The sequence below is a fragment of the Pteronotus mesoamericanus genome, unplaced genomic scaffold (genome assembly GCF_021234165.1).
Source record: "Pteronotus mesoamericanus isolate MK-2021 breed Mesoamerican mustached bat unplaced genomic scaffold, CSHL_Meso_final contig_116, whole genome shotgun sequence".
Classification (NCBI taxonomy): domain Eukaryota; kingdom Metazoa; phylum Chordata; class Mammalia; order Chiroptera; family Mormoopidae; genus Pteronotus; species Pteronotus mesoamericanus.
In genome coordinates this window covers 8,866,895-8,880,252 of record NW_026555027.1, presented here as the reverse complement: position 1 = coordinate 8,880,252, position 13,358 = coordinate 8,866,895, and positions in this window count along the sequence as shown.

Below are 13,358 nucleotides of genomic sequence, written 5' to 3'. Positions count from 1 at the left end.
TCCGGAGAACAACTGTGATGGATTTGGCGGTTACAATACATTGTAGCAAACAGGTGAATTTGCAGACACAGAATCTGAGAATGAGGAGATCGGCCCCCTGACTTCTCTCTCCCTCCCATGGGCCTGCAGCCTTCAGACCTCACTAAGCGGGCTGAGGAGGGAGGCAGGAGCAGGAGTCGGCACGGCCCCTCCCTGCTCAAGGGAGAGCAGCCAGAGAGAGGGCTTGTCTCTCCTGTTATTCGATCTCCACTTTTGGTGTAGTTTTGTGCTGATAAAGTGTCGTCCCTTGTGTCTGCTTTGCATTGTGCATGTACAGCTGGGCTTTCCCCTCCTGATTCCTGAGGAAGTGGCCCTGGGGGTCAGTTTGTTCTGCAGATCGCTGCCTCTCTGCAGAAGGGGACAAGGATGGGCCCCAGGGAGCTGCTGCCTTACCCCCACCACCCCATGGAGCCCAGAGGCCTGGGATGCAACGGCGAACGTGTGGGATTTACAACCACGCTATGGGCGCAGCGAGGCCATGCGGTCTGTGCAGAAATGAGCAGAGAGCTAGGCTCAGAGAACTCCACCTCTTCCCAAACTACAAACCAACTTTTGGGGAAAATGCTCCACTTCCTCGCGAGGAAATCCAACTGTGAAGGGGGTGCTCTATCACACATTTGGACTGAACCAAGTGACGAAACGAGTGAACATACCCCGGCCAGGGGTGGGAGGCTACGCTCCTCCCACCAGTGCTGTAAACAGACCCACGTCTCTCTGACCGTGTTCTGATCCTTCAGAAGGGTCGGACCCCTGGCAATCCTGGGATTCCTTCCAAGGAAACCTCCCCAAAGGGTCATGGAGTAATCCGCAGGACAGGGTTAGGCTGTCCCTCACTGCTACGGACCATGGGGACAGCCCCAGCTGTCCAAGGGGCAGCTGGGCCCAGGAATCAGGCAGAGCCCGTCAGCGCCTCCTGCAGCCGATGCAGGGAAGCCTCTGGAGCACCTGGGCGGAGCTCAAGAAACATGGGCGGAGCTCAAGAAACTTGTGCAGACGGGAGGGCTCAGGCTTGCACCCGACCCGGGAACACGGCCGTGGGGATCTCCTGGGATCCCGGCAGAGGCGCAGATGAGGCTGCACAGGGCAGCAGTGACTGCGTTAAAGGAAAGGGGCTTGGGTTTCACGCTTACAACTAAAATTGTCGGTGTAAACTTTGTGTGGGTGTTCAGGGCATTGGTGGCTGTGGTTCTGAGTAGCCCAGCCTTGGGACATCCGCCCTGGCCCCCCAGAGCAGCGCATCTCCTGCAGCCCCTTCAGCTCCAGCTCGGTTGGTAATCCCCAGCTGTCAATCAAGCGGGGCTTGCGCCGAGCTGTCCTAACTGGGTCAAAGGCGCGCCCTTGCATTTTGCTGACACCACTTTCCCTCTCCCACCCCCTTTTCACTGGCAGGAAAGAGCTTCCCTCAGTGCGTCACAAACTCCAACTGAACAAAGCAAGTTCCAGCCAGGTGGCAGTTCCTTCCACTCAGGAGGCGGGAAGGCGTGGACGGTGGCGGGGAGGGGGCAAGCGCTCCCAGTTTGGGGGGTGATTACAGCCACCTGCCTGAGAAGGAGACTTAATGGAGTTTCCAGGAAATCTGCACAAATAATGAACTTGAGGGAACAAGAGGAAAATCGGCCTTTCCTTCCACTGAATTCAAACCGTGACCATTTGACCCAGACAGGACTTTCCCCAATGACTCCTTTGGCGTTTCAGGACACATGCCACTGGCTGACTTCAAAGTGACTGCAGGACTGGATCCTGGAGGCCAGTACTGTCCACTCCCGGGGGGGGTGGTCAGCCGTGGGATACCAGGCCCACGGATTACGTCCCTAAAGCCAGCCGTCAGGGACCGCCAGGACGGGGGTGGAGGGATCTAGGAGCCCCTGGCCAGGGGGTTGGGGGTGGGAGTAGCACCTGCCCAGGGAGCGGGCACAGACGTCTCACTTCTGAGGACAGCTGCCCTGCCCACTCACTTTCGGTCATGCCACTGGCTCAGACAGACCCCACAGGGCCGCCTCGGAAGTTCTATTCCTGGGGTCTGACTGCGTGTGACTCACGTCAGCACAGCACCGGTCAGAAAACGGGCCGTGACTCATCAACACTCACCCAGGCCCTAGGCTCCCGGCCCCACCTGCTGGGCTCTCCCCACCTCCTCCATCCCGCACACAGGCTCCTATTCAGGCCCCACACAGAGAGGCAGACGCAATATTTCTAGGGCCAAAACAACACTTAGCATCATGGAGCTGCCGGAGGAAGGGGGCCCTCGTGACCAGGCAGAGACCCTGCCTTCCTTCTGTCTCTTGAGGGTGAGAAGGGGTCGTCCGTGACGTCACTCCCACCGCCAACACCGGTTTAAACAATCCTGCCTTTGATTTCCAGCTGAAACCCCAGCACTCCTGCCTCTGGTCAGGGAGAGTGGGGAGGGCGCCAAGCCTGGTCTGTGGCTGCTCCCCGCCACAGCCACAAAGGGACTAAAAGGGTCCTCCACCAACGGCAGAGGAGCTACCCGCCCCCACCCCCGCCCCCGCCGCTGCGAAGCTCCACACTCCCTTGGCCCCATGGAATAAGCGTCCTTGCCCCTGACGCCTGACTCAGCCAAGGGGCTCCCTGTCTCCCAGGTGTGGGGGTGCTCAAGCCCCCGTGGCGCGGCCTGGGGTGGGCTGTCCCAGGAAGGCTCAAGGCATCTGCCTTCCCCCGGGTGCCCCTCCGACAACAGGTGTTCCTGCTAGGACCTCAGGGTCCCGGGCAGCCAACGGGGCAGAAGCAGGATGCATTCATGTGTTTTTTTGAAGTTCTGGAACCTGTTGACACCCCCAAGTCCTCGTGGTACCCCTGCGGTCCCTGGGGCGGGGGGCTTGGACATCATCCATTCTTCATTTCCCGAGCGGTGAGTCCTGAGGGCCTGAGACCCCTAGAGCTGGTGTTTGCCTTACTGGCCATTTGACACCAACTCCCCAAAGGACACTGACAAGAGACTGCCACGCCTGCCAGGGGCACATGGCCTTTCCATACCCCTAGTCACCCCAAGTCCCTTGGCCCAAAGTAAGCTCAGTGGTCACTCCACAGGCCCAGGCCTGACCTGAGGCTGAGACCACGGCCAGTCCAGCCAGGCTCCAGAGCCCATCTGCTGTGCAGGACTCTGCCTGCCGCCTGCCGAGACTTCACCCCCAGGCATGGAGTTGCCCCTCTCATCCATTAGCCCTCCCTGTTTGTTAGCAACAGGCCTGGGGGAAGGGTCCCTGCACAGCAGGAGGTCAGAAGAGGTCACTGTCCGCCTCTAGCCATGGGACAGAGGCCTCCTGCCTGCAGAACCTGAGAGACCGCTCGTCTCTCTGTGTGTTTGCTCAGCCGCTCAGTCAAGACGAGGAGACAGCAGGGTCCTGGTGTGGCCTGAGGCTGATGGAACGGTCACCCACAGGTGGCAGGCAGTTGATGAAGCAAGGAGAGAACGTGTAGGGGCCACCGGAACCACCCGGGACTGGGACGGGACTTAGCCTGGGGCAGGGAAATCTGGTGGGGTGAGGGTCTTTCCCATCTTCCTGCCGCCCTCGCTTCTTCCTGGAACGAGGCATGAAGGGCCACCTAACTGGAAACTATTTTGATCAGCAGAAACGTCAGCAAGACGGGAATAGAGGTGGAAGAGAGTTTACAATCAGGAAAACGCCTTGAACTTCAGCCTGGTTTTGATTAAACTCTGCCTGGAGCCGAAACACTAAAATGTGAAACAAAACATAGCAGACCTAAGGCTTATAATGTTTAGGGGGAAAGTACACAAAATAAAAGAAAGGCAATGACCCTTGGAATTCTAGCTCATTCTCTGGATTCCAGACCAACACTGGTTTTCTCAACAAACAAACTGAGCACACCAAGGCCGGAGGCCCGGTCGCCCCAGCTCCCAGCCTCCTGGACGGCCAGCGCCTTCCAGCTGCCCCACGGCTTTTGCACACGCTTACCCCCTTCAGTGCGGCCCTGGCTTGAGCAGAGTTGGGGAGTCATCAGACCCCAGCGCTCAGAAGGAGAAGGCAAGAATCTAAGAGAGCTGAGGGAAAGAGGAGAAAGGGAAATAATAAGAATTCTTTTTATAATTAGAGGGGAATTTCCCCGGCCAAGGTTGATTGGGTGTCATTCGCAAAGTGAAACGTCATTGGTTCCATTTCCAATCAGGGCGCATGCCTGGGTTTCGGGTTCGGTTCCTATGGGGCCCCTCAGGAAACAGGGTCTTCCGCCCAGTTCCCTGGACACCCTTAGTGCCCAGAGCTCTGGACAGGAATAGAGGCCCCAAATGCTGCAGGGTGATGCAGCTGGCCTGTGACGCTCTGGGACGGCTCCGGGAACCGAGACGCTCCATCCCTCTGCCTAGCACAGCTCCTAATGACAGATAATGACAGGCTGGCTGCCTGGGAACTGGGGTCTTGAGGCACCTGACTGGCAGCAGCTGAAAAGAAATTAATGAGCCTGGAAAGACTGCAGCCCCTCCTCCAGCTGGCACGTTGCAGGGACTTGTCATTTTCTTTCACTTCTGCAATTTAGAAAATTGCAGCCACTAAATCTCACCATGAAGTTGCTGAAAGGCGCCTCCCCTCTGAGAAGGCTCCTCCACATGGCCCCAGGGAGTCAGCGTCCCCACCCCCTCCCTCCTGACTCAAAACCCTTTGTTGTGGCAAAGGGTTTGTCTGCAAATTGCAGGCTGGACCTTGCAGGAGAGAAGCCAACCCGTGGGGTCTCCAGAAAGGGAGCCAACACCTCCTCCTCCTCCCAGGTGACAGGACCCCAGGGCTTCCTGGAGGTGGGTGGCTGCAACTTCAGCAGCCCAGGTGGCTTCTGATGTCCCCAGGCTGCCAAAGGCTTCTGAAACTGAGCAGCCTGGAGCCTGGGACCCTGTTGCAATGAGCAGGCCCCTGCCCTGGCTGGGTGGCTCCATTGGTTGGAGCGTCCTCCCGTGCACCAAAAGGTTGTGGGTTCAGTTTCTGATCAGAGCACCTACCTAGGTTGCAGGTTCAATCCCCAGTCAGGGCGCGTACAGGAGGCAACTGATCAATGTTTTTCTCTCTCTCTCTCTCTCTCTCTCTCTCTCAAATCAATAAATATATCCTCAGGTGAGGATTAAAAAAAGAAAGAAAGGAATGAGCAGGCCCTGAAAGGAGTGGCCTCAGAAATGGTGTTCATGGAGAGGGGGCTCTCCGGTCCTGGTGGCCACCGAGAAGCAAGTGGAGGAGTCCTGGGTAGAGACAGGGGGCTGGAACTGCAGTTGGGACCCCCGGTGCCTGTTCTGGGAGAACACCTGCTACACACCCACCCTGCAGGACATCTTGGCATTTCCCCCTAAAACCAACTCCGGTAAGTCAGCCTGTCCAGCACAGGCCCCGCCCCCAAATTAAGCCCAAGCCCCTGTCTCATCTGAGCAGATTTACTGATCATGAATGCAGAAAAATGATAAGGCTATGACAAATAACACACCCAGGACAAGGACAAAGTTCCAGAATCTTCCAATGCCAACCAATGCTGCCTCAAGTCCCCATCCTAGAGGTTTAGAGAGGTGTCTTTCTCATCTAGGCGACCAGAGAGTCCCTTTGATCAGCAGGCGGGGGAAACTGTCGGCCTGGCAGCTTCGCTTGGCAGCAGAGCTGTCAGAGAAGTGGGTGACCGCTATGGCAGAACAAACAGCAAGGGTAAGCAGCCCCATGGGTGGGTCACCTGCGATGAGCGGGCCTTCAGAGCATTAATTCAGCCACCCCACCAGCTTGCACGGCAGGTGACATGCTCCCCACTTAGAGATGACGCAACAGGAGAAAGGACAGGCCGTGGGGAGGGCTAGGCAACCTGCAGAGCTCCCATTAACCCGCACAAGAGGCGGGAAAAGAAACTTGATACACTTTACAAACAGTCGGCTATCTTCTTCCCCTTCTCTCCCCTGGACATTTTCTAAACCTTCTAAACCAGCAGGTGGCTCTTCCTCATCAGCCAAGCCCACCCTACAAAGGGCTCAGAGGCTCTGCCCGGCCACGTGGGTCCCCCACGCTCCCAGCAGCCACACCTTCGTCCCAACTTCCCACGGCAGGGGTGCTGCATACTGCCTTCCGCTGGGACCCACAGGAAGCCTTTCCCTGGACACCCCCGCCCTCAGCTAATAATGAAAGCAGTAGCCACGAGACAAAGTGAGATAAAAACACTGGGTCTCCTCAGCGAACTCGGCTCAGCCTGCTCGCAGGAGGGAGATGAAAGCACCCGCCTGTGACAAGCCCATCGGAGGGTGTGAGGGACATTGGGCTGCAGCACCTGCGAGGCGGTCACTGGGGGCGGCAGGCTGGCAGAGCCGAGCGGACCGGGCCTCGGTGCGGCTGCTGAAGCCGGTCACCTGAGCGCCACACCCAATGCGCTGGAGGAGACCTGTGTGCCTTGGGGTGCCCCTGACCAAAGCAAAGGAGCCCACAGGGTTGTGGCCTCTGATGCCACCCAATGGCCCCGTCCCGTAAGCTGGGAGTCCATCTGTCTCACACGTGGACGATCTTTAGAGTCACGTGGAACTGCGGCAGTTGTTGGAGTTTGGAGTCTGTCCACCAATACTACTGTCCCTCCAACCTGACGACCCATTCCACCTGCGCGCCACCATGGGCGCCCCACTTTTGAAGGGGATCCCCTTCCTGGTGAAGCTAAGTCCTCCCGGGCGACATGTACCCTCCGTTGGAATAATTCGTTCTGCTCTTTCGCAGGGGCTCATTTTTAGAGGGAACAAGAGGTGGGTGGTGGCTGTGGTCCCCGAGGACCCAGCCTCCTCCACCATCTCATTCATACGTTGCGGGGTCAAATCAGAGGCCGATGGAAAAGCCAGCCCGTTCCAAGTCTGAGGGAGCATTTCAGAGGAGGTGCCTTCTACGACGAGACAAAGAGAATAGATAACAGACTGGACTAAAACTAGTGAACCATCTCCCCGTGCAGAGCCACAAATCTCCCCACGTGAAATCCACAGGAGAGTTTCAAAGACCCAAAGACAAAGGGCTGTGTGCACCTGAACTCAAGAAGCAGCTTTCTCCTTCAGAAGGCCAGAAACCCAGCGGCCTTTCGGAGCCCAGGCAAACAAGAGTCACCTCCCTCAAAAGGCAGGCCCTTTCCCCGAATATTAAAGTGCACTGGAAAAAGAGTTGCTCTCCCAATTTAATCATGAATTCTCAAAAGTACCTGAGATTCAAAGGTGCACCGGCCCTGGCTGGCCCCGCACCGGTCTGTGAGGCCGGCACAAGGGTCCCCTCCGTGGCTGCTCTGTGGCTCTCGTCACGTGACTTTCCAGGGACTCTGACAAGGTTTGATCAAGTACCTCACATTCGTCATTTCTCTCCCTTTTACTTACATTCTCTTGGGTTCAATTGACACCACCCTGAAGTGTAATATCCTTATTTTGTAATGAAATTATTATTATTATTATTATTTATTATGATTATTTTGTAATCCAGGGCTCCTGGCATCTGCTGAGTGAGCAGTGGGTTTCCCTCTTTCTGGAGGCACATAGGTTTTCTGAACAACGAGGAAGGCAACATGCCCAGACACACGGCTCCGTGAGTAAGGGGCCCGAGGCCTGAAAGCTCCTTCTTGGGAGAAATTCTGACAGTGAAGGGGTTTGATTGATTGAGAAATTGCCAGAAGCTGCACAAGATTCAACTTGCTCTAGGTGGGTACTGACTTTCATTTTCTTCTTCTGACAGCCGCTCAGAACTCAGCCTCTGCCTTCTCACGCAGGTGGCTTTTTTGAGCTGTCTCTCCCCCTTGGCAGGGTCACAGGTGCCAAGGTTGGGGGTAGACTCTGATCCATGGCTGTCCCCACCTCGCGATGCTGGAGGGAGCTGAGCTTCGGACGGAGCTGCAGACTCCTCTGCAAGACAGGGCTGGCCAAGACCCACTCCCACTAACTGAATAAATTCTGTTGAGCATCTCCCTGTGCCGAACCCTGCAGATAGGAGGCTAAACCCGGTCTCACTCAACTCTTGGGAGAATGAAACTCATCTGGACACCTCCTGCAGCATTGTGTGGGTGGGAGATGCCGCAGGGACACCCAGGCAGGGGGCTGAGCAAGGCCACCGAAACTCATACGAAGACGAGGAGTAGGGATGCCACAGAGGGGAGAGCCCACACGGCAGCAGCACTGGGCGTGGGGGAGTGGGGCTGGGGGGTGCCGGCAGGAAGCCAGGAAGGCCTGCTGAGGGCGAGGGGTCTGGCCCGAGGACGGCTGCAAGCAAGCCTGTCCGCGTGTTGAGCAAGGCCGTGACCTCCTCACACTTGAACAATGGGTGGGCAGCGACCAGCGGGGGCTGACAGAGGAGAGCGATGCTAATCTTGACGGCAGGTGATGGAGGCCGCACTGAAGCAGTGGCAGGAGGGGTAGAGAGAGGAGGACGGCACAGCAGGACTAGCTGTGCGGCTGGAAGCTCAGCCACGCCAGCCACGGCACTGCCACCCTCCAGGGGGGAAGTCCCAGCCCGACGTCAGACCCCGCTGTGAATTGTGGACCCACTGGAGGCAGCTACAAAAGTGCCTACCCAGGGGATTGAGCGGGATGGGGCGGTAACAAAATAAAATAGAAAATGCCCACTCAAGATGAACTTTCAAAGCACATTAGAAAAACGCATGCTGTGAAGCCCAGACGAAAAGCTCATCAACTGTGAGAAATGAAGACATAAAGCAATTGAAAGAGACATTATAACATTACATGTGTTTAAAATCCTCCGAGATTGGACAATAAACTAGGAAGACTATCAATCAAGAATAGAAGAACAGAGGGAAGAACCCATTAACAATACTAGAAATGAAAAATATAGCCATGAAAATTTAAAACCTCAGTGGGTAAAATAAATGCTACATAGAAGCATTTAATAAATAATTAGTGAATTGTAAGTTGGCAATGAGGAGCTGACTAAGAAAATAACGCAGAGATGTGAAGAGAAGGAAATTTTAATAGAAAAGTTAGCCCCAGCTGGTGTGGCTCAGTGGATTGAGCGCCAGCCTGTGAACCAAAGGGTCACTGGTTTGGTTCCCAGTCAGGGCACATGGCTGGGCTGCAGGCCAGGTCCCTGGTCAGGGGCATGTGAGAGGCACCTGATTTCTGTTTCTCTCCCTCTCTTTCTTCCTCCCTTCCTCAGTCTCTGAAAAATAAATAAGTAAAATCTTTTAAAAAGAAAGAAAAGTTAAAAGATGTGGGAATCAGACCCAGAAGATTTAACACATGCCTACTGGAAATTCCAATAGCAGAAATAGAGGAGATTGCAGTGAGGTACCCAAGGCAAATTCCAAGGCAAATTCTGTGGTAATAGGTCAGAATATTTAAGAGTTGAGAACATGAGCACTCAGATAGATGGCATTTCAAATGCCAAACACGATAAATAAATACAACAAATAAAAAATCTCAAAAGCACCTAGAGAACAAGATTTCCTACAAAGGAGAAATAGTTCATCTGCCAACAGCCTTTTTACATCAAGAGGAATAGATGTCAAAAGACTTGGAAATGGTATCTCCAAAGTGCTGAAGAAAAAATACTGTCAACCTGGAATTTTATACCCAGTTAAACTATTCTCCACAACCAGGATGGACAAAAGTTATTTCAGAAAAAAAATGAGGCACACTTTTCCACAGACTCAGTGAAAGAACCACTTGCAGGTGAACTCCAGAACCCCAGAATGGCTCAGGAACCAGCTATACCCATATCACAAAGGTCTGGGTGAAGTATTCGATAACACAGGGGGCTTGGTTCGAAGTGTGTAGGCTCCTTCCAGGCCCCATGATAGGCATTTCTCCACAAGACTCGGGAGTTTCATTATCTGAAAGATTAAAGCATTAAGTCTCTTGATTCGTGTTCAGAGGACATTAGACATGAGACACGTGGCTGAAAATAGGGTGGGTAAGTGGAAGCTTAGTGATATGAGGGTTAATTGTATGTGTCACATTGGTTGGGCAAAGGGACCTCCCCAATAACTGATAGAATATTATTTCTGTTTCTGTAAAGGTGTTTCCAGAAGAGACTAGCATTTGCATCGGTGAGAAACCAAATAGAACAGAAAGGAATTCACTCTGTTACCTGAGCTGAGACAACCACATTCTCCTGCCCTTGTGGCTGGCTGCAGAAATACTGAAACCTGTTTCCAGTCCACTTCCCTGGCACCCCTTAGAGTAGAACTTGAGGAGGTTTAAGCAGACAATTAAATTGAACACTACAGGTTTGTAGCCGCATCTGCCCGTGCCAGACCCTGGGAAGGCTGACTGGTTTGAGCAAGAGTCCCTGAGGCGGGGGAAGAGAGACTCATGTCCGGGTGTGGTCACCTGGGAAGGCCAAGCTGTGTTCAGAGCAGCATAAATGAGGGATTAGGGCAAAATTGTCTCTAATTCTAACAATCTGTGATCTTGATCTTTTGTGTGACCTACTTCTCCCTCTTTCAAAAATATAAAGATGAAATGTAGACCTTGCAAGCACATGACTCTTCTCATAGTCAGATGAACTGGGGTTTCCAGCTGAGGATGCCTCTGAATCAGCCTCGCTTTTGAGGACAGACCCCTGGCTCTGTTGTCACCATACACACCCAGCAATGCTTTCTGTTTCTAGGGTCAAAGTGCTTTCTTCTGAGTGAGTACATCCTCGTAAAACCACTCTCAGGAATGCTTGGTCAGCCGCAACGATGACTGTTGGACATGGATTTGCCTGCAACTGCGGCCCCATCTGCTGAAAGGCACCAACCCACAAGCCCTGCCAGGAAGCTGACCTTTGACCCCATGTTCCTTGACCCTGACGCTTTTCCTCCGGTTGACTGGGCTACAGTGCACACCTGACCAGAATAACGAGTCCACGTGCTTGCCAGTGGCCTGTGGGGTGGCCTAGCTGGAAAAAAACAAAACGAAACAAAAAACTCAATAAACCTCCTTTACTTAAAAAATAGTAACTCATACACATCCAACGAACAAGACATTTAGTAATGAGAGCTGAACCGCAAGTGATACTTCAAGAGATGTATCTCTTAACTCCAGATGAGTTAAATCTGGACCTTGAGGGACAAAGCCATGAGAGGCTATTACTTGCTAAAGTTATAACAAGTGAACGCTGTGAATGCTGTAAGATAGAAAGATGGGAAATAATACACAGTGGGTGGTGCACAAAGATAGTGTCGGCCCACGGAGCCGATGTCGGCCTCGGTGATGGCAAAGCCTCACCCCTGAGGTCCCTGGCGCTGCCTCGGGGCCTTGCGCCATTAGGGCGTTTGCTCTCCCTCCCCCTCCTCCCTGACCACCCGCAGCAACCCCAGCCCAGCCGGGGGACCTGGCCTCAGTCCGTCCCCATGGCCCGCCCCCTGGTTCCCAGACACCCACTTCTCAGCAGGAATGGGGCCTCCGCCTTTCCTTGGTGAGAAAGCCAGAGATGATACAAGTGGGACCAGGGCACATCTGAGCTCCCACTTAATGCCAAGTCCGTTTCCGCCATCACTGCGTTGTGACCCAGCCTTTTCCTTCAGGCCTGAAGGTTAAGCCAAGGCCCGTTCTCCCGGGACCCAGCAGAAGACTGTGTCTCGAGGCCCTGGCCCCCGGAAGCCCTGACTCACCCAGGACAGAGGGGCCTCGGCAAGAGCTTCACTCACAATGTTTTACTGGCACCCAGCTCCCTGTGCCCTGCCCCGCCAAGGCTGCCCTGGAGGGCAAGCCAGAGCCTATCCCAGGGAGAGTCCTCTCCCCTCCCTAAAGCCACGCAGCTGTGGGGCTGCGAGGGGGTGGAGGCAGGAATGCCACCACCCCGGCAGCCGGGAGCAGGGGAATGGACGGCGGAAAGGAAGCAATCTGAAAATAGCAGCCAGAGGCAACCCGAAGGCCTGGAAGAAGGCAGCTGGCCTGGTGCAAATGGGCACATCCAGGGAGACGTGTCCTTCGTCATGGAAGCAGCAGCTAAAGGCAGCCGCGGACCCCAGGCCGGGGCCCAGAGCTCGCTGCCGCCCCACGCCCGCTGCGCCCCTCACCTGGCCTGACTGGGCTGCTCTTTGCTTAAGGGGCCCACCTGGTCCTCGGCCCCGGGACAAGTTCCCTGGTCTCCTTTCAGCCTCTCCGTTGTCCTCACAAGAGCAGACCCCAAATCTCCCCACAGTCCTTCAGCCTCAGCCTCCTGCTGAGACCCAATGTCACTTGACAGTCACACGCAGCATGACAATGAGCTGGTTGGTCCCCAACACCCCGTCCGGAGCCAGGGGAGGGGGCCTGAGGAGTGAAGAGGTGGGGTGGGGGAAGGGTGCGGAAGCTACCTGACCTCCAGGGATTCAGGTGTCTGGTATTTTGTTACCAGGACGAGCTAAGAATGGAGGGTGGGAACAGGAGGGTGTCCCCAGTTGTCGATGTGTCCTTCAGAACATGGCAGCCCTTCTCACCCCCCAGGATCCCTCCCCACACCACCCACCGTTCCTGGAGGATCCCCAGAGCCAAGCCGTGGCCTTAGCCATTGCGGTGGATGTGAAGTCCGCAGCCTGCGCCCAGCACCCGTTAGTGCCCGGACGCTGGGCGATTCTCAGGAGACAGCTGTCAACCCTGGGGGGTGGGGGGTGGAAAGGCTCCCTGCACCCCCCGCCAGCAGGGCAGGACGGCTGATGCAGAGAGGAGCCCGGAGCAGGAGCTCTCCGTGAACAGAGGGCGAGCGCTCAGTCCTGCCGTCTGTCTGCACTCACTTGCACAGAATTGAATTGGGTGGCAGGTTTACACAGCACGAAAATTAACACTTCTCACATGACCATAAATCTAATTGCTGTTGGGAGAAAATTTATGGCTAATGACTCAAAGGTGTAAAAGGAAACATTGAAGGCACTGCTGACATCTCACAGAGGCACGGCTCGTTTGCGCCCATGCCCGGTGATGACGGGATGGAGCCCGGAAGTAGGGGTCACAGATGCTCCCCAGAATGGAGGGGAGGTCGCCTTCTCCTGCACCAGAAGCCCTCCCCTCTACCCCCGTCTGCGCCCAGACGACAACGTTCCTGTCCCCTCTGCTGACCTCTACCTGCTCTCCCTCCTGCCAGTCCCCCTCCTTTCTGCCGCCCCCGCCCCCGTACCCCCTCACTCTCACTGCCATATCCACCCTCCCTTCTTCCGCCATGACCGCCAGCAGGTAGACTCAATGGTAAGCAAAACAACATCAGAAAATCATGTCAAAGAAAAGTTCTCCCGTTTCTGGAAATGTCCGTGGCAGGACACCCTCCATACAAGCCCCCACGTCTCACTGCACTGACTGACAGGAGGGGCTGGGACTCTGGTCCCCTTGGCGTCTCTGAGTGAAAGCCTCATGCCCCGACCCGGGGGGGTCTGGGCAGCAACAGGGTGCTGCTGTCACGCCG